This window comes from Pan troglodytes, chromosome 14 (genome assembly GCF_028858775.2).
Source record: "Pan troglodytes isolate AG18354 chromosome 14, NHGRI_mPanTro3-v2.0_pri, whole genome shotgun sequence".
NCBI classification, from domain to species: Eukaryota; Metazoa; Chordata; class Mammalia; order Primates; family Hominidae; genus Pan; species Pan troglodytes.
Window position 1 is genome coordinate 78,549,226 of NC_072412.2, and position 23,229 is coordinate 78,572,454.

At 34.5% G+C, this 23,229-nt stretch overlaps 1 protein-coding gene and 1 non-coding gene across 5 annotated transcripts in view; one reads left to right on the plus strand and one right to left on the minus strand.

Annotated features, from left to right (window-relative positions):
* Positions 1–23,229, plus strand: part of PIBF1 (progesterone immunomodulatory binding factor 1) — a 298,753-nt gene that overhangs the window by 87,037 nt on the left and 188,487 nt on the right. The gene's annotated exons all lie outside the window — the stretch shown is intronic.
* LOC112205322 (U6 spliceosomal RNA) lies at positions 15,103–15,209 on the minus strand. Its single transcript, XR_002939217.2, has one exon. It is a non-coding gene; the product is annotated as a U6 spliceosomal RNA (small nuclear RNA).

Sequence of the window (23,229 nt, forward strand, 5' to 3'; positions counted from 1 at the left end):
TCCTTGGCTTGTAACCGTATCACTCTAGTCTCTGCCTCTGTCTTCATGTGGCTTTCTCCTTTGTGTGCCTCTTATATGGATATATCTGATTGCATGTACGGCACACTCAGATAATTCAGGACGGGTCTCTCATCTCAAGATGCTTAACTTAATCACATCTACAAAGACTCTTTTTCCAAATAAGGTAATAGTCACAGCTTTTGGGAGTTAGGACATGGACTTCTCTTTTTTGGCAGGGTTGGGGGCACCATTCAACCTACCACATATACCTTTTAATTCATGTGAATTATATTTACTTGAGTTCTTCAATAAAGGTAACATTTTATTTTGAAATGATTTAACTAGAATTTTCTAATTTTAGGAGTTACTGAAATTCTATGATATTTCTATGGACTATCTTTTCAACCTACTAATGTGCCATTTGGCAAACTGTTAGCTGTTGAACAAAATCATACCTTAGAGATTCTAGAATCTGCCATTTGATCTATGACATACATTTATTATGACTTAAAAGTCTTCCTGTGTGACTTTTAATAACATTCTTTAAGAACATCATGACAGTGACATTAAGATTAAAGAAACAGTAGTTATACATTTTTAACAGATACAGTATAAAAACCTAGCATTTAGACACAAGCTATGTTAGCTTCATTTAGGCCATTTAATTGCTAGCAATTAAATTTTGCTCTACTGTGTTTGAGATCCTTTAGATTTGGGATGCTCTTATAATGACTATTTCATGTTTTATTTTCGTTCCTTATTTTTTTCATTCAAGTCATTCCTGATTTTAATAAATGTTTATGCATAATGTGTATCTTCGTATTATATATCCCAGATGTATGATCACTTAGTTTCTGCTTCTGTAGAAATTATTGCTAGATGTGAAGATATGCTGAATTCATTTTAGCCATTGAAAGTATATTACTGTAAATGAAAGGAAAAACAACCAATATATAAGTCTGTGCTTCATACAGTTATTGATATGGTTTGGGTCTGTGTCCCCACCCAAATCTCACCTTGTAGCTCCCATAATTCTTAAGTGTTGTGGGAGGGACCAGGTGGAAGATAATTGAATCACGGGGGCGGATCTTTCCCATGCTGTTCTTGTGATAGTAAATAAGTCTAACAAGATCTGGTGGTTTTAAAAATGGGAGCTTCCCTGCACAAGCTCTCTCTGTCTGCCACCATCCACAAAAGATGTGACTTGCTCCTCCTTGCCTTCACAAGGAGGCCTCCTCAGCCATGTGGAACTGTAAGTCCATTAAACCTCTTTTTTTGTAAATTATCCAGTCTCGGGTATGTCTTTATCAGCCACATGAAAATGGACTAATACAGTTATTAATAGAATTAAATGAAATTCTTTATTTAAAGTACTCAAATATTAACTATTATTATTACCATCATCTAGTTAGTTGATTTTTAAAGTAAGATGTGTCTATGTTCTCTTTTCAGCACCATAAAGGTAGAGCAGTCTCTGACTAGATCTGGTAAAAAAATATTTTATGCAGATGAGTAAACTTCACTATTACAATGAGCTCTCTAAAGAAAGAGTCCCCTTTCCTCAACTTACTGTATATTCTAATTGTTAGCAACTCATTCAATTGGGATTTTTCTTGCATCTTTTTGTAAATTATAAAGAAGATCCATGTGTTTTAAAATTGATGTGCTTTTTAAAACTCCAAGGTAGTGTGTTTTCATTTTACAAATGGAAAGTGTCGGTATTTTTTGTAAAAAGTAGAAAATTAGTTTATGCATCTTCAAATAGCAAAGCTTAATTAGACAGTCGCATATCTCTCATTAAAATTCAAATGTTTTAATTCACTTGGACCCCAAATGTGAATTTCTCTTGGCTAGATTATTCATAGATTATCTGCATGTAATGATGCCTATGGTTTCTAAAATTCTTTTTGTCTAAAATCATGAAGATGGCAGATGCACAAAATAATACATCTCCGGGCTGTGTGTGGTGGTTCACACCTGTAATCCCAACACTTTAGGAGGCTGAGGCAGGAGGATTACTGGAGGCCAGGAGTTCAGGAACAGCCTGGGCAACAAAGTGAGACCCCATCTCTGCACACATACAAAAAAATTAACCACGCAGAGTGGGCATGTGCCTATAATCTCAGCTCCTCAGGAGGCTGAGGTTGAAGGATCCCTTGAGCCTTGGACTTTAAGGCTGCACTGAGCTAAGATGGTGCCACTATGCTCCTGCCTGAGCAACAGAATAAAACCCTCTTTATTTAAAAAAAAAAAAAAAAAAAAAAAAAAAAAGACTATTTCTCCTTGCCTTCAGGCAAGAATGCACCCAGATCATCCTAGTCTGATAGGCTATCCATATGCAAACCTGTAAAGGAACTCACATACCTGTAAAGGTACTCACATACCTGTAAATGACAATGAAATGTTAGCTTCAAAATAGTTTATATAAGTAGTTTACAGGAAAGTCAAGGTATGATAAATAACCTGTCATTTATAAGAATGGAATGTTCTGTATGTTGGTGTAACAAAACATGTCTATTCTTTTGTGTCATGTTTTGCCATTGGTTAAGCCATACATTTGATTAAGAAGTAAGTCAGCAGATACTTCAACTTGGTATCCAGTATAACCAATATCACCTCTTCATTATAGAAACAACTTCTTCCATGGCTGGGTGCAGTGATTCATTCCTGTAATCCCTACACTTTGGGAGGCCATGGTGGGAGGATCACTAGAGGCTACGAGTTTGAAACCAGGCTGGGCAACATAGTGAGACCCCAGCTCTCCCAAAAAGTAAAAAAAAAAAAAAAAAAAAGATGAAACTACTTCTTCCCCATTATTGTCTGTACCCTAACTAAATATTAAGCATTCCACTTGAGATACCATCTCACACCAGTTAGAATGGCAATCATTAAAAAGTCAGGAAACAACAGGTGCTGGAGAGGATGTGGAGAAATAGGAACACTTTTACACTGTTGGTGGGACTGTAAACTAGTTCAACCATTGTGGAAGTCAGTGTGGCGATTCCTCAGGGATCTAGAACTAGAAATACCATTTGACCCAGCCATCCCATTACTGGGTATATACCCAAAGGACTATAATTCATGCTGCTATAAAGACACATGCACACGTATGTTTATTGCGGCATTATTCACAATAGCAAAGACTTGGAACCAACCCAAATGTCCAACAATGGTAGACTGGATTGAGAAAGTGTGGCACGTGTACACCATGGGATACTATGCAGCCATAAAAAATGATGAGTTCATGTCCTTTGTAGGGACATGGATGAAATTGGAAATCATCATTCTCAGTAAACTATTGCAAGGACAAAAAACCAAGCACTGCATATTCTCACTCATAGATGGGAATTGAACAATGAGAGCACATGGACACAGGAAGGGGAACATCACACTCTGGGGACTGTTGTGGGGTGGGGGGAGGGGGGAGGGATAGCATTAGGAGATATACGTAATGCTAAATGACGAGTTAATGGGTGCAGCACACCAGCATGGCACATGTATACATATGTAACTAACCTGCACATTGTGCACATGTACCCTAAAACTTAAAGTATAATCATAATAAAAAAAATAAAAAATAAAAAAATAAAAAATAAAGCATTCCACTTATAAGAAAGTTATTAGCTCTGATCGCCTCTCTTTATTCTTATGTATGAGTTTTCATTCCACAAGTTTTAGACACTGTTTATAAAGTATAAGGTATACCAAGGCATAGCTAAAGGTTGTGGCTACTTAACCACACACACACACACACACACACACACACACACACACACACACACACATATCTTTAATGATAGAGACCACTAGAGCAGTATTGACTTAAATGGCTCAAATATTTCATGAGTTTTCAATAAAAAAGACTAGCAATAGTAATTCTTTTGAGTTTATTTAGGTAGAATTATGAAAAAGTTATCTTTTTTCTTATTAATTTTGTTTGTAAAAATTATAATTTAATTGTATAAGCACTTTTATGAATTTTTAATTGCAGATAACATCTGATAAATGTTATAAATTTGTTCCCACATAATTGTACATGACATACAATTCCATATAGCTAAACTCATTTTCCATTACCATTTTATAATAGAACCTAATGGAAATTAATTACCATGACTGCCTTTTTCCTGTGAGAATTGAGTCTCCATAGCCCATTCTATGAACTGTTCTCTGCCTTCCTTAATTCTTTAATGTATAGATGAACCTAACATTCCCTTCCTGTCGATTTCAAATGTTTAATGTTGCTTGCCTTGTTTCCTTTTATTTTAAATGAGAGCCGACATTATGAACTCAGCACTTTACTGAGTACATCAAAAGGCAAAAGAGAAATGTATCTCTCCCCATGGTTTCAGATGAGAATCTGGAGAAAAATATGTACGTGTGCTCAGATTTCTCTTTGTTGGAGTATGGACTATGGAAAGAGAAATAAAATGCCAAAGTATCTCTCTAAACTTTCCTATGGTGGGCTAGAAATTGTTCAAGTCAATATTTATTGAACCTTTGTGCATGACACACTGTAGAGAATTTTAAAAATTAAAACAATTTCAGTTTTGAAAGAGCTGAAATACATATATACATATTTATATTTTAAAGCAAAATTTTATATATGTTAAGAAGTCTGTTGTAGGCTGTGAATGTCCCTATCTGTTTTGGAAATGGCCTTTTAGAAGAGGTGGTACATGAAACAAGCATTTGAAGTGTGAAATTTGACATGCAGATATAAGAGAAGACTATTCCAAAAATTTTGTAAACCTAAATATAGAAGAAACAAAAGAATTTTCAAAAAAAAAAACAACAGATAATTCATTCACCTGATTCAGATTGTACAAGTAGATAGGAGATAAGGATAGACAGTTTCATTTTTTGGTAGAATGTCAGAATAAAGAGCTTTTATTTACTTCAGTATGCAGTGAGGGCTGACATGATGAGATTTACATTTTAGAGAATTAGCTTGGCAGTAATATATGTATATATATTTATGGTAATTCAAGATGCCCTGAATAGACTCCTATTCAGGAGTCCAGATGATTGGTAACTATGGCCTGAATTGGATGGTGGCATAGATAATAAAGATGGGAAAATTCGTTTTAGAAATACAACTTGGACGTGATGGGTGGTAGAGATTTTTCCACCTGTTCTCTACTGCCATCCTCCATCCCTCACAAAGAAAAGAAATTTTTTAATGCATTTAGATCATATTCCAAAATATAGTTTGGGCCATGTTTCTAGTCAAGTGGTGTCTGTCTGTCTGTCTCTCTGTCTCTCTTTCTCTCTCTCTCTCTCTTTTGAGATGGAGTCTTGCTCTGTCGCCCAGGCTGGAGTGCAATGGCGCAATCTTGGCTCACTGCAACCTCCACCTCCTGGGTTCAAGCAATTCTCCTGCCTCAGCCTCCTGAGTAGCTGGGATTACAGGTGCCCACCACCTCACTTGGCTAATTTTTGTATTTTTAGTAGAGATAGGGTTTCCCCATGTTGGCCAGGCTGGTCTCGAACTCCTGACCTTGTGATCCACCTGCCTCGGCCTCCTAAAGTGCTGGGATTACAGACGTGAGCCTCTGCGACCAGCCTCAAGTGATCTTTCTCTAAAAGATTGCAGTCATGATTAGAGCTTCCCCTTCCACATCATCTTTTCCTAGCTCTGGAAAAATAGGTTGGAGCTCACTTGCACGACTTGTCAGTCTTCTGCCATATATACATGCTAATATCCTCTCTTAAACCTTATCAGAGTTCTACGCAAGAACTCTTAGTTGGAGTTTTTACTACAAGCCCAGCTAATAACATAGTCATAATTTTATTTCCTGTTAGCTACTAGCCCCTTTTTCAGAAGCCTCATGGTAAGGGAATGCTTATTTTAATAAAGCATTTAGACATTTTTTGAATTCACCCTAATATCATTTAATAGCACCCAGTCCCTGTATCACCACTAACAGATGGATCCTCTTACAATAGAGGCAATATAAGTTACGTTTAAGAGTACAGTTTCTGGAGGGTAAATAGCCTAGGAGGTTATGATACTGGCTCTGTTGTTCCTGGGTGCATGACTTCAGGGAAGTTACTTAACCTCTATGTCTCAGTTTCCTCATGTATAAAATATAATAATAGTAACTTATAGAATTGTGAGGATTAAATGAGTGTTAGAGATAGTGTTTGTTACATAATGTGTTAAATATTAGCTATTGTGATTATTACAGGATTCAGTAACTGACAATAATTGAAAGTATCTTGGAGAGTTATCAATGATTCCTGCAGAATTTTCTGGGTAGTTTGAGATGATAGTGATTTCATTATCAGAAATAGGACTTTGAGAAAACAGAAGTGATTCATGTGTTAATGAAGGCTCTAATTTTGATTTAGGAATTGTACTTGAAATGCTAAAGCACCATTTAGGTATAGAAATAGAGTTGACATATAAGAATAAGGATCTCGAACCTGGGAGAAAGAACAAGCCTATACATAAAGATTTGGGATATATCAAGAATGCTGAAACCTGTAGTAAGTGCCCTGAAATTGGGGAAGAGATTTAATAATTGCTGTGGAGTAATATTGTGCTAAATGTTTTAGGAGTTTTGTTTAATTAATTTTATTCTCAGTTTTTATTTCTCATAATTGCTTTGTATGAGGAAATTAAGGCTCAAGGAGGTTTTCTGAAAATGCCATGGCTAGAATTTACAAATAAATTACAAAAACTTTAAGTAACTTTAGCAAGATTACAGGATACAAGTTACTATGAAAAAATTTAATTGTATTTCTGTATGTTAGCGCTATCTATACATTTAAAACTTGGAAATTTTCTAAAATAAACCTTTACAACAGCAGAAAAATATCAAATACTTAGGGATAAAATTAACAAAATATGAAGCAAGTACAGGACCTGTACACTGAAAACTAGTAAATATTGCTGAGGAAAAACAAAAACCTAAATAAGTGGAGTAAGATATCATGTTCATAGATTTGAACACTTAATTTTGCTGTAGTGTCAAATTTTCCCAAACCAACTTACAGAGTCAGTGCAATTCTGATCAAAAACTTAGCAGACTTTTTTTGTAGTCTAATCAGCTAACCTAAAATTTACATGGAAATCGAAAGGACCAGAACATCCAAAACAATTTTGAAAAATGGAGATGAAGGTGCCTAGATAGTTCAGTGAGGAAATGATAATCTTTTCAACAAATCTTGCTAAACCATTTAGATACCATATACAAAAAAGTGCACCTCCACCCCTACTTCATACATACAAAAATTAATTTGTAATTCATACATCTAAATGTAAGATCAAAAACTAGAAAAAAAGGGAAAACCTTAGAAACCTTGAGTTATCAAAGGTTGCATAAATAGGACATAAAGAACGTGAACCATTAAGAAAAACTTGTTTTCTTTTTTTTTTTGAGCTGGAGTTTTGCTCTTGTTGCCCAGGCTGGAGTGCTGCAGTGGGCACGATCTTTGCTCACTGCAACCTCCACCTCCCCAGTTCAAGTGATTCTCCTGCCTCAGCCTCCCAAGTAGCTGGGATTTCAGGCATGCATCGCCACGCCTGGCTAATTTTGTATTTTTAGTAGAGGCGAGGTTTCACCATGTTGGTCAGGCTGGTCTGACCTCAGGCACTCCACCCGCCTTAGCCTCCCAAAGTGCTGGGATTACAGCCATGAGCCACCACACCTGGCCTAAGAAAAACTTGATATTCCAACTTGGCTGGTAGTTGGGGGACAAAAAGAAAAACTCGTTAGATTGGACTTTACTCAAAATAAAAAAAAAAAAATTGCTCTTCTGTTAATAAAGGAGAAAGACAAGCCATAGTCCTGAGGAAAATATTTGAAAACCACATATCTAATAAAGGGCTTACATCCAGAACTCTTGCAACTTAAGAAGACAAGCTACTCAATTTAACATTTTTTAAAATGGCCAAAGGATTTGAAGAGCCACTTCATGAAAGTAGAAATACAGATGACCAATAAGCACAAGAAAAGATGCTAAACATTATTAATCATCAGGAAAATGGAAATTATACCAAAATTCATTACCACTACAACCACTAGAATGGCTAGATTTTAAAACACGGATATTACCAAGTGTTGGTAAGGTTGTCAGTTAACTCAAATGTCCACACAGTGCTTATGTGAATGCAGAATCACAGTCACTTTGTGTGACTGTGTCAAACAGTTTGACAGTTTTTAAGAAGGTTAAACATAAACTTAGTATAAGACCCAGCATTCCTATTTCTAGTTATTTACTCAAGAGAAATGAAAAACCTATATACATATAAAGACTTCTGTGTAAATGTTTATAGCTGCTATATTTCTAATGTCCCCAAGCTAAAACAACTAGCGCATCAAACTAAATTTGAGTTTATACATGCCATGGAATACTACATAGCAATAAAAAAGGAGGAAACTACTTATACGTGGAAAATATTTTTATTATAAAAGTTCTATGTTGAAAGAAGACAAACACAAAAGACTACATAGTGTTTGATTCCATTTATGTGACATAATAGAAAAGGCAAAACTAATGACACAAATCCAATCAACAGTTGCCAAGAGCCAGGGGTGGAATGAGAGAACTGACTGAAAAACAGCAGCACAGAGAGTTTTTGGGGGTGATGGGAATGATGTTATGATCGTAGTCACAGTTGCATGGCCAAAACAGTTGTTGAAACTTATGAACTTGCACACTTAAAATTAGTCAATTTTGTATGTAAATTATGCTCCAATAAAACTGGTTTTTTAAATGGCTTAAGTGGCTGTTTATTTTTTAGAGCAGTTTTGGGTTCACTGCAAAATTGAAAGGAGGTACAGATTGCTCATATAACCCCTACCCCTACACATGTATAGCCTACCCCATTATGAACATCCCCACCAGAGTGCTACATTTGTTACAATTGATGAATCTACACTGACAAATCATTATCACCCAAACTCTATAGTTTTCATTAGGGTTCACTCTTGGTCCAGCTACTTTTTAATACTTTCATTTCTGGTCCAAGTTCACTCTTAGGGTTGTACATTCTGTATGTTTGGACAAATCTGTAATGTATATATCTATCAATGTAGTATCATTCAGAATAGTTTCATTACTATATTATTTTACTGTCTCCATGGTTTTATCTTTTTCAAAATGTCATAATCATACAGTTTGTAGTCTTTTCATACTGTCTTTTTTTACTTAGTAGTGTGCATTTAAGGTTTCTCCCTGTCTTTTCATGACTTCATAGCTCATATCTTTCAGTGCTGAATAATATTCTATTGCTGAGGTGTATCACAGTTCATCTGTTCACCTACTGAAGGACATCTTGTTTGCTTCCAGGTTATGGCAGTTATGAATAAATCTGCTATAAACATCCTTGTGCAGTTGTTTGGGTAGATAAGTGTTTAATTCCTTTGGGCAAATATGCAAAGAGTGTGATTGTTAGATCTTATGGTAAGAGTGCTTAGTTTTGTAAGAAACCACGAAATGTGTCAATGTAGTGTGGGGAAAAAAAAAAAAAGAAGAAACCACCAAACTGTTTTCCAAAGTGGCTATATCGGTATGCATCTCCACCAGTAGTGAATGAGAATTCCTGTTACTCCATATCTTTGCCAGCATTTGGCATTGCCAGTGTTCTGGATTTGGGCCGTTCTAATACATGTATAGTGGTATCTCATTGTTGTTTTAACTTACATTTTCCTGATGACATATGATGCAGAGCATCTTTTCACGTGTTTATTGGCCATCACTGTATCTTCTTTGGTGATGTGGCTATTAAGGTCTTTAGCCCATTTTTTAATAGGGTTGTTTGTTATCTTGTTGAGTTTTAAAAGTTCTTTGTATATTTTGGATAACAACCCTTCCTGAGATAGGTATTTTGCAAGTATCTTCTCCCAGTCTGGGGTTTTTATTTTCCTTCTCTTGATGGTGTCTTTCACAGTGCAGAAACTTTTAACTTTAATGAAGTCCAGTTTATTCTTTTTTTCATGGATTATGTGTTTGTTGTTTTGTCTAAAAAGTCATGGCCCAGACCAAGGTTATCTAGATTGTCTTATGTGTTATCCTTAGGAGTTTTATAATTTTGCATTTTACATTTAGGTATATGATTTATTTTGAGTTAATTTTTGCAAAGGTGTAAGTCTGTGTTCAGATTCTTTTTTTTTTTTTTTTTTTTTTTTTTGCATGTGAATGTCCTATTGCTCTAGCAACATATGTTGAAAAGACTATCTTTCCACCAGTATTCCCTTTGTCTTTTTGTCAAACATCAGTTGACTGTGCGGGTCTATTTCAGGGCTCTCTATTCTGTTCCATTGATCTATTTGTCCCTTCTTTTGCCAATACCACACTGTCCTGTTCCTGTAACTTTATAGTAAGTCTCAAAGTTGGATAGTGTCAGTCTGCTAGTTTTATTCTTCTCTCTCCATATAATATTGGCTATTCTGGGTCTTTTGCCTTTCTATATTAACTTTAGAATCCATTTGTCTATATCCACAAAATAGATTGTTGGGATTTTGATTGGGATTACATTGAATCTATAAATCAATCTTGCAAGAACTGACATCTTCACAATATTGAGTCTTCTTACCCATATATGTAGAGTATTTTTACATTATTCTTTGATTGTTTCATCAGAGTTTTTAGTTTTCCTCATATAGATCTTGTACATATTATTTTAGACTTATACCTAAATATTTCATTTTAAGGGGTGTTAATATAAATGTTACTGTGTTTTTAACTGGAAATTCCACTTGTTCCATGCAGATATACAGGAAAGTGATTGGCCTTTGTATATTGCCCTTGTATCCTGCAACATTGCTATAATCACTTACTAGTTCCAGTAGTTTTCAGCCAATTCTTTCAGATTTTCTACATAAACAGTCATATCATCTGCATACACAGTTTTATTTCTTCCTTCCCAATCTATATACTTTTTCTTTTCTTTTCTTATTGCAATTAGCATCAACTTCGAATATGATGTTGAAAAGTTCCTGATCTTAGTAGGACAACTTCAGGTTTCTTACCATTAAGATGTTACTTGTAGGATTTTTGTGTTATTTTTTATCAAGTTGAGGAACTTCCCACTATTCCTAGTTTACTAAGAGTTTGTATCATCAGTAGATGTTAGATTTTGTGAAATGCTTTCTCTACATCTATTGACAGGATCATGTGGTTTTTTTCTTCCTCAGCTTGTTGATGTGATGGATCACATTAATTGATTTTCAAATTTTGAACCAGCCTTGCATAACTGGGATAAATCCCACTTGGTTGTGGTGTATAGTTCTTTTTATGCATGAATGGTTTCGATTTGTTAATAATTTGTTGAGGGTTTTTGCATCTATATTAATGAGAGATGTTGGTCTCTTGGTTTCTTTTCTTGTAATGTCGTTGTCTGGTTTTGGTATTTGAGTGACGCTGGCCTCATATAATAAATTAGAAAGTATTCCTTCTGCTTCTAGCCTCTGGTGGATACTGTAGAGAACTGGTATACTTTCTTCCTTAAGTAATTGGTAGAATTTACCAGTGAACCCATCTGGGCCTGTCCTTCTGCTTTGGAAGGTTTAAATTATTGATTAAATATTTTAAAACACATGTAGGCTTCTTGAGATTCTCTGTTTCTTCTTGTGTCAGTTTTAGCAGATTGTGTCTTTCAAGGAATTGGTCCATTTTGTCTAATTTATGAAGTTTGAGAGCACAGAGTTGTTCATAGTATTCTTTTGTTTAGTGTCCATGGGATCTGTAATAATGACCACCGTTTCATTTCTTTTTTTTTTCTTTTCTTTTCTTTTTTTTTTTGAGACAGAGTTTTGCTCTTGTTGTGCAGGCTGGAGTACAGTGGCACAATCTCAGCTCACCTCAACCTCCGCCTCTCTGGTTCAAGCAATTCTCCTGCCTCAGCCTCCCGAGTAGCTGGGATTACAGGCATGCACCACCACGCCTGGTTAATTTTGTATTTTTAGTAGAGATGGGGTTTCTCCATGTTGGTCAGGCTGGTCTTGAACTCCCAACCTCAGGTGATCCGCCCACCTCGGCCTCCCAAAGTGCTGGGATTACAGGTGTGAGTCACCATGACTGGCCTTCATTTCTGCTATTAGTAATTTAGGTCGTCTCTTTTTCTTAGTGTAGCTAAAGTTTTACTGGTTTTATTGATTTTTTTTTTCAAAGAACCACTTTAGATTTCATTGGTTTTTATCTTGATTTTTGCGGTAATTATTTTCTTAGTGCTTACTTTGGATTTAATTTATTCTTTTTTTTCTAGTTTCCTAAGATAGAAGTTTAGATGATTGATTTTAGATCTTTCTTCTTTTCTAATATACGTATTTAATGCTGTGAATTTTCCAAGCACTTCTGCGTTCCACAAGTTGTATTTTTATTTAGTTTAAAATATTTTCTAATTTCTCTTGCATTTTCTTCTTTGATGTATGTGTCATTTAGAAGTGTATTGTTTAATATCCACATATTTTAGAATCTTCCAGTTATCTTTTTATTGTTGATTTCTAGTTTAATTACATTATGGTTTGAGAGTAGAGAGCATATGATTTTTATTCTTTTAACTTTGTTCATGTGTGTTTATAGCCTGGGATGCAGTCTATCTTCTGCATATCTGTATTTCGTGTGAGCTTTAAAAGAATATGTATTCTGCTATTGTTGATAAATTGTGATTATAACCTGTTGATTGGTGGTGTTGAATTCTACTATGTCTTTAATGATTTTCTGCCTACTGGATATGTCCATTTCTAATACTAGCATGTTGAAGTCTTCAACTATAGTAGTAGATTCATATATTTCTTCTTGCAGTTCTATCATGTATTTTGACATCTGTTCTTGGACATATAAATGTTAAGGATTATTATATCTCCTTGGAAAATGGACCCCTTTATCATGTAGTGCCCCTCTTTATCCTTGATAACTTTTCTTGCTCCAAAGTCTGTTCTGTCTGAAATTAATGCAAGCTACTCCCAGTTTCTTTTGAGTAGTGTTATAATGGTATATTTTTCTCTATCTACTTTTAATCTGTATGTATCTTTATATTTAAAGTGCATTTCTTGTAGGCAGTATATAGTTGGGTGTGTTTTTAATCTATTAATTGGTGAATTTAGAGCATTTACATACAATGTGATTATTGATATACTGTAGGTAGATTTGCAGCTACCATATTTATTACTGTTTTCTATTTTTTCCCTCATTCTTTGTTTCTATTTTTCATTCTTTTTCTTTTTTGGTTTTAATTGGCATTATTTTGTTGGGCACATAAATGTTAGGAATTATATATTTTCTGGGAGGAAGAACTTCAAAAAGGAAAGTTTGCAAATCTAAGCTAAATGTGAGATTTCAGGAGGTTAAAGTGTTTTTTTGTATCAGGAAGTCAAGGAGATCTACAATCCTCCCAACCAGAGAAGGAATGTTCTGAGTTAGGAGTGTAGGGAAAGAAAGAAAATTAGAATATAAGCAATTTTAAGGTAGAGAGGAGGGAATTGAAATAAACCCTTGTTGGATAGATCTTGACGTTAGTAAAAGGAAGTCATCAAATGACAATGGAGAGGGCTCCAAATGACCTGAGAGTCTTAATAAAAGAAGGCAGTTTTTAGAATGACAACTATAGAGAATACAATAATGTAATACCTTGGGAATAAAAGAATTCCAAGCAGCAATAAGAGCTAGGTCATGGACTTGGTCAGTATGGCATCCCTAATTTTCCACAGCTTCTCTTAATTCAAGTCAGAGGTCGACAAACTATGGCTGATAGGCCAAATCCAGCCTACCATCTGTTTTTGGACAGCCTGCAAGCTAAGATTGGTTTGTGTGGTTTTTTTTAATTATGAGGGGGAAATAAAAATAAAAATAAATATTTAATGACACATGAAAATTATATGAAATGTAGATGTTAGTTTATATAAAGTTTTATTGGAACACAAACTCGTTTGTTTACATATTGTCTATGGCTGCTTTTATGCTACAACCGCACATTTGAGTTGTTGCAACAGAAACTTTTTGGCCCACAAAGCCTAAAATACTTACTCTTTGGTCCTTTACAAAACATGTCTGCATGCCAGCTTTCAGCAGCATCAGTTAAGCAGCAGTGATAATTGTCTGTCTGTTTCTTGGAGATCATTCACAAGCCTGAATAGATGGGTCACCATTGATCAATGCTTTCAAGATATCAGCATGCATATCTTTCCCATGCATCTCTTTAGCAGGGTAGGAAAATTATGACTTTGAACGGGTAACTCTGTTTCTTGGTAAGGATAAGATGTTACATTCCACTGAATGGAAGAAAAATCAAATTCTGTACTTCCAAAATTCCAATATTTTAAAGTATTAGAACATCTCATGGTTTATAGAAAAACATGGAACATGACAAGACATCTTGGCCAGACTAAAAATTGGAACTCTGTAGCCAGGAAACATACAAAGTCACCTGTTATTTTTCTTATGACAAGCTTTAAAACAAAGTGCTTTGGCAAACTTGAATGTTTAATTTAACACATAGTGCTTACTGTACCAATACAGTTTTAAGCATTTTACCAATATTAACTCATTTAATTATCCTAATTACCTAATGAGATTATCACTGTTATGCTCATTTTATAATTATGAAAGCTGAGACACAGGTAGTAAAGAGTGGTGTGGAGTTTGAACTGATGCAGTCTGGCTTCAGAACCCTTGCTTAATATAGTTATTTGTGAATATTTAACCCTCTGAATCTAAAATAAAATTTGAAACTATAAAAATAAATAAATACTTAAAGTCACATTACATTGAAAAATACTTCAATCTCAGGAAGCTTCAAGATTATTTGAGACCTTTTTTGTTCTAGATCCCTTATTATATATGTATGTATTCAACTTTTAGGTTCAGGGGATATATGTGCAGATTTGTTACTTAGCCCAGAAATTTGAGGCAGACTTGAATGCAGATTTCAGCTTTGCTACTTACTTGGGCAAGTTGTTAACTTCTCTGAGTCTCAGAATCTTTATCTCTAAAAAGAGAATAACTGCTTGCCCACTTTCATCACCACTGTTATTCAACATTGTACTAGAATTCCCAGCTAAAGCAACTAGACAAGGAAAAGAAATAAAGGGCAGTCAAATTGTTAAGGGAGTAGTCAAATTATCCTTGTTATTAGATGATAGGATTTTTTTTTTAAAAACAAAATGCTTCATGATTTTGCATGTCATCCGTGTGCAGGAACCATGCTAATTTTCTCTGTATCATTCCAATTTGAATATATGTGCTGCTGAAATGAGCACAATGATAGGATCTTCTATTTGGAAAACCTAAAGACTCCACCAAAAAACTATTAGAATTGATGGGCAAATTCAGTAAAGTTGCAGGATACAAAATCAGTGTACCAAAATCAGTAGCACTTCTATATGCCAACAATGAACAATCCGAAAAATAAATTAAGAAAGTATTCCCATTTACAATAGCTACAAATAAAATTAAATACCTAGGAATTAAACAAAGAAGTGGCCGGGTGCAGTGGCTCATGCCTGTAATCCCAGCACTTTGGGAGGCCAAGGCGGGTGGATCACGAGGTCAGGAGTTTGAGACCAGCCTGGCCAACATGGTGAAACCCCGTTTCTACTAAAAATACAAAAATTAGCCAGGCGTGGTGGTGTGCACCTGTAATCCTAGCTACTCGGGAGGCTGAGGCAGGAGAGTCACTTGAACCCATGAGGTGGAGGTTGCAGTGAGCCGAGCTAATGCCATTTCACTCCAGCGTCAGTGACAGAGCAAGACTCCATCTTGAAAAAAAAAAAAAAAAGTAAAAGATCTCTACAATGAAAACTATAAAACACTGATGCAAGAAATTGAGGAGAACATACAAAAGATGGAAAGATATATTCCATGTTCATGGATTGGAAGAATCAATGCTGTTAAAATGTCCATACTTACCCAGAGCAGTCTACAGATTCAATGCAATCCCTCTCAGTATACCAATGACATTCTTCACAGGAGTAGGAAAAAAATCCTAAAATGTATATGGAACCACAATAGACCCAGAATAGCCAAAGCTATCCTACGCAAAAAGAGCAAAACTGAGGAATCACATTGCCTGACTTCAAAATATACTACAGTGCTATAGTAACCAAAACAGCATGGTACCAGCGTAAAAACAGACACACAGACCAATGGAAAAAAAAAATAGAGAAATCAGAAACAAATCCATACATCTCCAGCAAACTTATTTTTGAGAAAGCTGCCAAGAACATACATTGGGGAAAGGACAGTCTCTTCTATAGATTATACTAGGAAACTGCATGTCCATATGCAGAAGAATAAAATTAGACCCCTATCTCTTGCCATATACAAGGGTAAAATCAACATGGGTTAAAGACTTAAATCTAAGACCTCAAACTATAAAACTACTAAAACATTGGAGAAACGCTCTAGGACATTGTTCTGAGCAAAGATTTCTTGAGTGATACCGCACAAGCACAAGCAGCCAAAGCAAAAATGGACAAATGGGATATCATCAAGTAAAAAACCTCCTGCATAGCAAAGGAAACAGTCAACAAAGTGAAGAGACAACCCACAAAATGGGAGAAAAGATTTGCGAACAATCCATCTGACAAGGAATTAATAACAAGAATATATAAGGAGCTCAAACAACTCAGTAGGAAAAAAATCTAATAATCCAATTTTTAAATGGGCAAAAGATCTGAATAGACATTTCTCAGAAGAAGGCATACGTATGGTAAACAGGGTTATGAAAAGGTGCTCAATATCACTGATCATCAGAGAAATGCAAATCAAAACTACAATGAGACATCGTCTCACCCCAGTTAAAAGGGCATTTATCCAAAAGACAAGCAATAACAAATGCTGATGAGGATGTGGAGTAAAGAGAACCCTCCTACACTGTTGGTGGGAATGTAACTTAGTACAACCACTATGGAGAACAGTTTGGAGGTTCCTCAAAAAACTAAAAGTAGATTTATGCTGGATCATATGGTAGCTTTATGGTTGATCAATGATTGCTGGATCATATGGTAGCTCTATTTTTAGTTTTTGTGTATATCCCAAAAGAAAGGAAATCAGTATATTAAAGAAATATCTGCACTTCCATACTTATTGCAGCACTGTTTACAGTAGCCAAGACTTGGGAGCAACCCAAGTGTCCATCAATAGATACCGGATAAAGAAAATGTGGTACATATACATAATGGAGTATTCTTCAGCCATAAAAAAGAATGAAATTCTGTCATTTGCAACAACATGAATGGAACTGGAGGTCATTATATTAAGTAAAATAAGCCAGGCACAATAAGACAAACTTTGCATGTTCTCACTTGTTTGTGGGAGCTAAAAATTAAAACAGCTGAACTCATAGAGATAGAAAGTAGAATGATGGTAACCAGAGACTGGGAAGGGTAGTTGGGAGAATGGGGCATGGGTAATGGGTACAAAAATAATAGGGAGGTTGAATAAGATTTATTTGGAAGCACAACATGGTGACTATAGTCAGTAAGAATTTAATTGTACATTTTTTTTAGACAGAGTCTCTCTCTGGCTTTATACTGGATCAGTGATTGCTGGATCAGATGGTAGCTCTAGCCCTGGCTGGAGTGTAGTGACATGGTCTCTGCCCACTGCAAACCTCCGCTTCCCAGGTTCAAGTGATTGTCCTGCCTCAGCCTCCTGAGTAGCTGGGATTACAGGCATGCGCCACCACACCAGCTAATTTTTTCTATTCTTAGTAGAGAGGGGCTTTCAGCATTTTGGCCAGGCTGGCCTCAAACTCCTGACCTCAAATAATCCGCCCACCTCAGCCTCCCAAACTTCTGGAATTACAAGCGTGAGCCACCACGCCTGGCCTAATTGTACATTTTAAAATAACTAGACCAGGTGTGGTGGATCACATCTGTAATCCCAGCACTTTGGGAGGCCGGGGTGGGAGGATCACTTGAGGTCAGCCTGGCCAACATTGCAAAACCCCGTCTCTATTAAATATACAGATATATACATACATACATACATACATACATACATACATACATACATACATGCATAAAATAACTAAAAGAGTATAATTGGATTGTTTGTAACACAAAGGATAAATCCTTGAAGTAATGGATACCTCATTTACCCTGATGGAATTATTACACATTGTATGCCTGTATCAAAATATCCCATATATGTACTACGTACCTATAAAAATTAAAGATTTTTTAAAAAGAATAATCCTAAATTTTGTATTAGCAGTTTGGAGATGATTAAATGAAAAAACTGTTTATACCTGTATATGACAGTAAATAAAAGCACTCAAATGTTAGACTCCTTTCCTTCGTATTGGTCTCTACACACCCTGATAGGCATCATGCCAATTCAAGTTTCCTCTTAGTATAATAAATGCCTTTAAAGTTCATCACTGGCTTTTTATTAATATCGCAAGCCTCTCACAACCCACTTAGTCATGGTTACAATAGAAAGTGAGATAAAAGGAATAAGTGACAGAGCAATAATAAAAGCACCAAATTTCAGCCAACCTAGAGAGGAAAAGCAACACTTTCTGCAAGGGGAGGACATAAGAAAAGTGTAGGGAGAAAAGCAAGGCCCAGGAAAATGTTTGAGAGAAGACATTTCTTCAAAATAATAATGTAAGATGTTAAAAATTAGAGTTTGTTTAATTAAATTAATACTGAGTTGCTTTGATTATATTAGGCTCTTTATTATTTCATTTTTATCCTGAAGTGTTGGAGATGGTTAAATAAATACCAAGGTATGTAGACATTTTCTGGAACTTTTAAACTTTCTCATTTTATAAACAGCTGCAGAAAATAAAAATATAATTATAACATAATATGTGTTTACTGAGTGCCTAACATAAGATTATATTTACTATCTATTTGTTTGAACATCCCAAGATAGAATTTAACAGAAATACTAACAAGTAATTATTTGGTCCATTAAGTCTAATGAGAGAAATAAGAGGTGGGGAAATAGTGATTTAGTTCTTATTATGTGATTTAGTTCTTATTATGTCTTCTATTTATGTCTTCTTTACTTCTGTTTTGTATGCCCTCATGATAAACTTTATTACATTCTTGTAGGTAGGCTAGTGAGTCACGCATAGATTCCTAAAATTGTGTATAAAATTTGTAATAATTTTAACTTGTTACAGAACTCAGATAGAGCCTGTCATATCACACTACTTTTGCTCCCTTTTTTGCATTTCTTTTTTGTAAGTATTTTTAGAATGTTGTCATGTCTCCTTCTACCACCTTAGCCATTATCCACACTGTATATTTTTTGAAAGTTTAATCTTTTTTGTAGTTTGGACATACCTAACCTATAATCATTTTGGCTTCTCTTTTCATCTTTTACGGACACCTAAACCTGGAAACAATAATCTTAATTCACTGGTTTTTTCATACTTCAGAAGAGACTGCCCCTCATCAAATTAGTATTTAATATTTTAATGTTTTCTATCCTGGCTTGAACCTATTTAGCATTCTAATTTTATAACACCTAAAAACCTCATGGTTACTATGACTCCATTCATTCACTCAGTAAACATTAAGAGTTAGTAATATTCTGGATATACCATTATCTCATTAAGAGCTTATAATATGCCAGAATATTTACTAGATCCTAGGAATCCAAAGATGGATTAGACAAGATTCCTGCACTGAAGTAACTTGTATTTTAATTGTACAGTGTGTTGTTGTGAGCATTTTACTTTTGTTAGCTCACATTATCATCCAGAACTCAACATGCCCAAGTTTTCCCCCAAGAATTTTGATTCAGAAAGTCTCAGGCAGAACCGTGGCATCTAGAGTTCTTAGAAGTTCCACAAGTGATTCTGATGGTCCTCCCTGGTTAGGCTAGGTAAAGTCAACCTCAGGAGTCATCCGCATCCTTAGAAAAGAAAAAAGTGTTGCTAATGATCCAGCTTTACTACCAGACCATCTAGGCTTAAAGACCCATGACTCTGGTTGCTGTATTCAGGAGTTTTTTGGAGTATTCCTTAGCCCATTTCAGAACACTAATTTGGATAAATTAACATTTATAGGGCTTCCCTATTGTTAGGAAGTAGATCTAAATAAATGACTTTTACATCCCTTTTTGCCTTTTACAATATGTATGTTAACCATAGTAAATTCATTTCTTTTCTTGAGCTATATATTACTGAAAAATAGGACAAAAGCATGATTAGCCTCCATCGTGCTACTATTAATACTTTACACTATTCTTCATAAAAGCATCCCCCTAAAAGTGCTTTTTCTAATGACTTTTTAAGATTCAGTTTATATGTTCTGAATTTTTTTCTTTAGTGTAGATCAACACTGAGATATACATTAAAAGCTGCATGAAATAGAGTTTTGAGTGCTATGAAGCACTAATATAATAAATACTCTTGGTTCGGAGGATAATTCAAGCTGAATTTTAAGGGTTTGTTGTCATGTTGACACAAAAGGGAAAACACCCAATCAGACCTAGTGTTATAAAGTTTTTATAACACTGTTATAAAAATTTTATAACAGTGTTATAAAATGTTTCACTCTAATTTTATCTCATACATGCTTTTATTTTATGGCAACATTCCTTTCCTTACATTTGTTTCAGTTAAGTACTCTTCACATACCTGTAGTACCTATTTTTTTGACTTTATAAGATGGCCAGATATTACTACATGTTGTTTATTTTATTAATGGCATTACATATTTTATTTGATCATGATATGATAGATGCATTGAATTACTCCAAATACATGCTTGAAATTCTTATAAATCCATGGTACAGTTGTCAAACATACTCAGCATTTTTAACTCAGCAAAAAAGACCTCTCACATTCATTTAAGAATTAGCTTGTAAGCCAAAAATGACAGATGTAGTATTGCAGCTGAGAAGTGAACTGGTTGAAGAAATCATCTAAATGGCAGAAACGTTTGGAGAAATACCCAAACTTCTTTTAAATTCCTTTCTCACGTTCTTTAGTCATCATTGTTGCGACATTAATGTTGGCTTTAAAAGTTTTCCCTAGTTTGTTTCTTTTCAATTTGGAAAATTTCACATTGAAAACACCTGAGTTAATAGAGCTGTGTTACTCTATAGTTTTTCTTTTTTTTTTTTTTCCAACTCACTGGAAATCTATGGGCTCTATAATTTTATATGTACATTTTTGAACTATTGTAATTGCTCCTCTAATTTTCATCAAAAATAATTTTGATTCAGTATCCAGGTATATATTTAAAATTTTTAAATATACAGATAACTAAAAAGCAAAAGAAAACAGTTGGTAGAACAATAGGTAGCAGTAATGCACAAAAGTAAAATCTCTAAGATAACATTTTGTATTTTAATAACATGAAAGGAAAGTAATTTCAGATATGTTCTCTGTAAGTTATGATATGGATATATATGTGTGTGAATATAGTTTACATAAAACTTGTATACTTTTTGTTTTCTTAAAGTAAAATATTAGAAGTTATAGATTGGGTATAATAGGGTAAGTGTGCTTATTTTTGTATTCTGAGATCTTTCAAATATTTTCAGGGTATAAAAAATAACTAACCAAAGACCTATACCATATACTAGCCACTGATGTAGTAATACTTCGTCTCTGTTTAGCTAATAACACTTTGTTGTGAGAAGTAAAGGATATATCTAAGCCAAAATTATTTAAATGGAAAGTACTTAATTTTTTATTTTTAAATTTCTCATATAAAAATTTTTTGAGTTGCCTTCAGTAAAATTAATTTTTAAGTTGAACCATGTAATGTAAAAATGTAATTTTCTCCTCTCACCTCTCTTTTCCCAGATATCTTTACCAGTATGGGATATTATTTCTTATTTCTTCAGAATGTACACTTCCTTTCTTTTTATATAACTCAGTGTCCTTGTGTGATTTTAGATATATCCATGATTCACGTCTAAATATGTATATAATGAGTCAAGTTTTTATTTTTAAAAGAAACACATCAGAATATATGGACACAAATAAGAATACCCTCCACCAAGGTCAATACAGTAGAAGCCCGTATGCTTTTTCCGACCGTGTTGGTATTGCTCAATTCAATTATTTTACAGCACAGTTCTTGGAATAACTTTTCATTTTAACAGTCTTCTTCCTTCAAAGAGAAGTTTTTGTTTTTGGAAATTCAACCATTCAGAGTAAAGCCCATTGAATTTGGTGGGTGAATAAACTAGGTATACTGTTTGTTGTGAACAATGGGTGAGAAATTGGGGAGAGGTTAACTATTTAACAATGAAAGAATTGTTGAGAATGGAAAATTATGAGGCCAATTGAAAATCTTATTTTTGAAGGAGGTTTAATAACGTAAGAAGATTTTTAAGATAATATTGGGGGAAGGAGAGCAAATTCTATATGAAAGCATAATTCATATGTAATATGCATAGCAAACAGTTATAAAGAATAATATCAAATATTGGTGAGGAGATGGAGAAACCATATTTCATACACTTAGAGTTGCATTTTAAATTGATGTAGCCATTTGAGAGGAAAAATGGCAGTATCAAAATTTAAAATCTTTTGACCCAACAATTTCACTTCATGGTATCTTTCTTAAATGTTTGCTTGTGCATGGGAGGCAATTCTTAGGATGATCTTTGAAGCACTGTGTATAATGCTTTGAAGCATTTTGAAACAATCTAAATGTTAATCCGTTTAGAATTAAATAAATTGGAATTAATTAAATGATTATGTCCACATTGTGGTCTATTATATAGCAAATGAAAAGAATGAGGTATAGACATGGAAAAAACGGATCCCAAGACAGTCTACATGAAAAAAGTAAGTTACAGAGAAGAATATGTGTGATATGCCATTTGTTTAAAAAAAAAGAACTGATATATCAATTCATATGTGATATACATACATGTTTAAAAAAAAAACAAACCAACCTCTTAGATACACAGAAAACTAGTCACAGTGATTATCTCTCAAAGGAGAAATGGAATTGAGAGTAGTGATAGAGGTCTGGGCTGGGTGACCCACACCTGTAATCCCAGCACTTTGGAAGGCTGAGATAGGAGGATGGCTTGAGCCCAGGATTTCGAGACCAGCCTGGGCGACATAGTGAGACCCTGTCTCTACAAAAAACACAAAAAAAAAAAGAAAAGAAGAAGTCTGTAATATTTATTTGTAATGTTTGGAGTTTTTAGCCTCACAGTGGATTTGATAAATTATTTATAGAATTGAAAATAAATTTGAAAATATTTACTTGTGCAGAGAAGAAAATTTATGAAAATATAAACAGCTTATCCTTATAAGCAAGATTGAATTCTCAGTTGACTAGACAC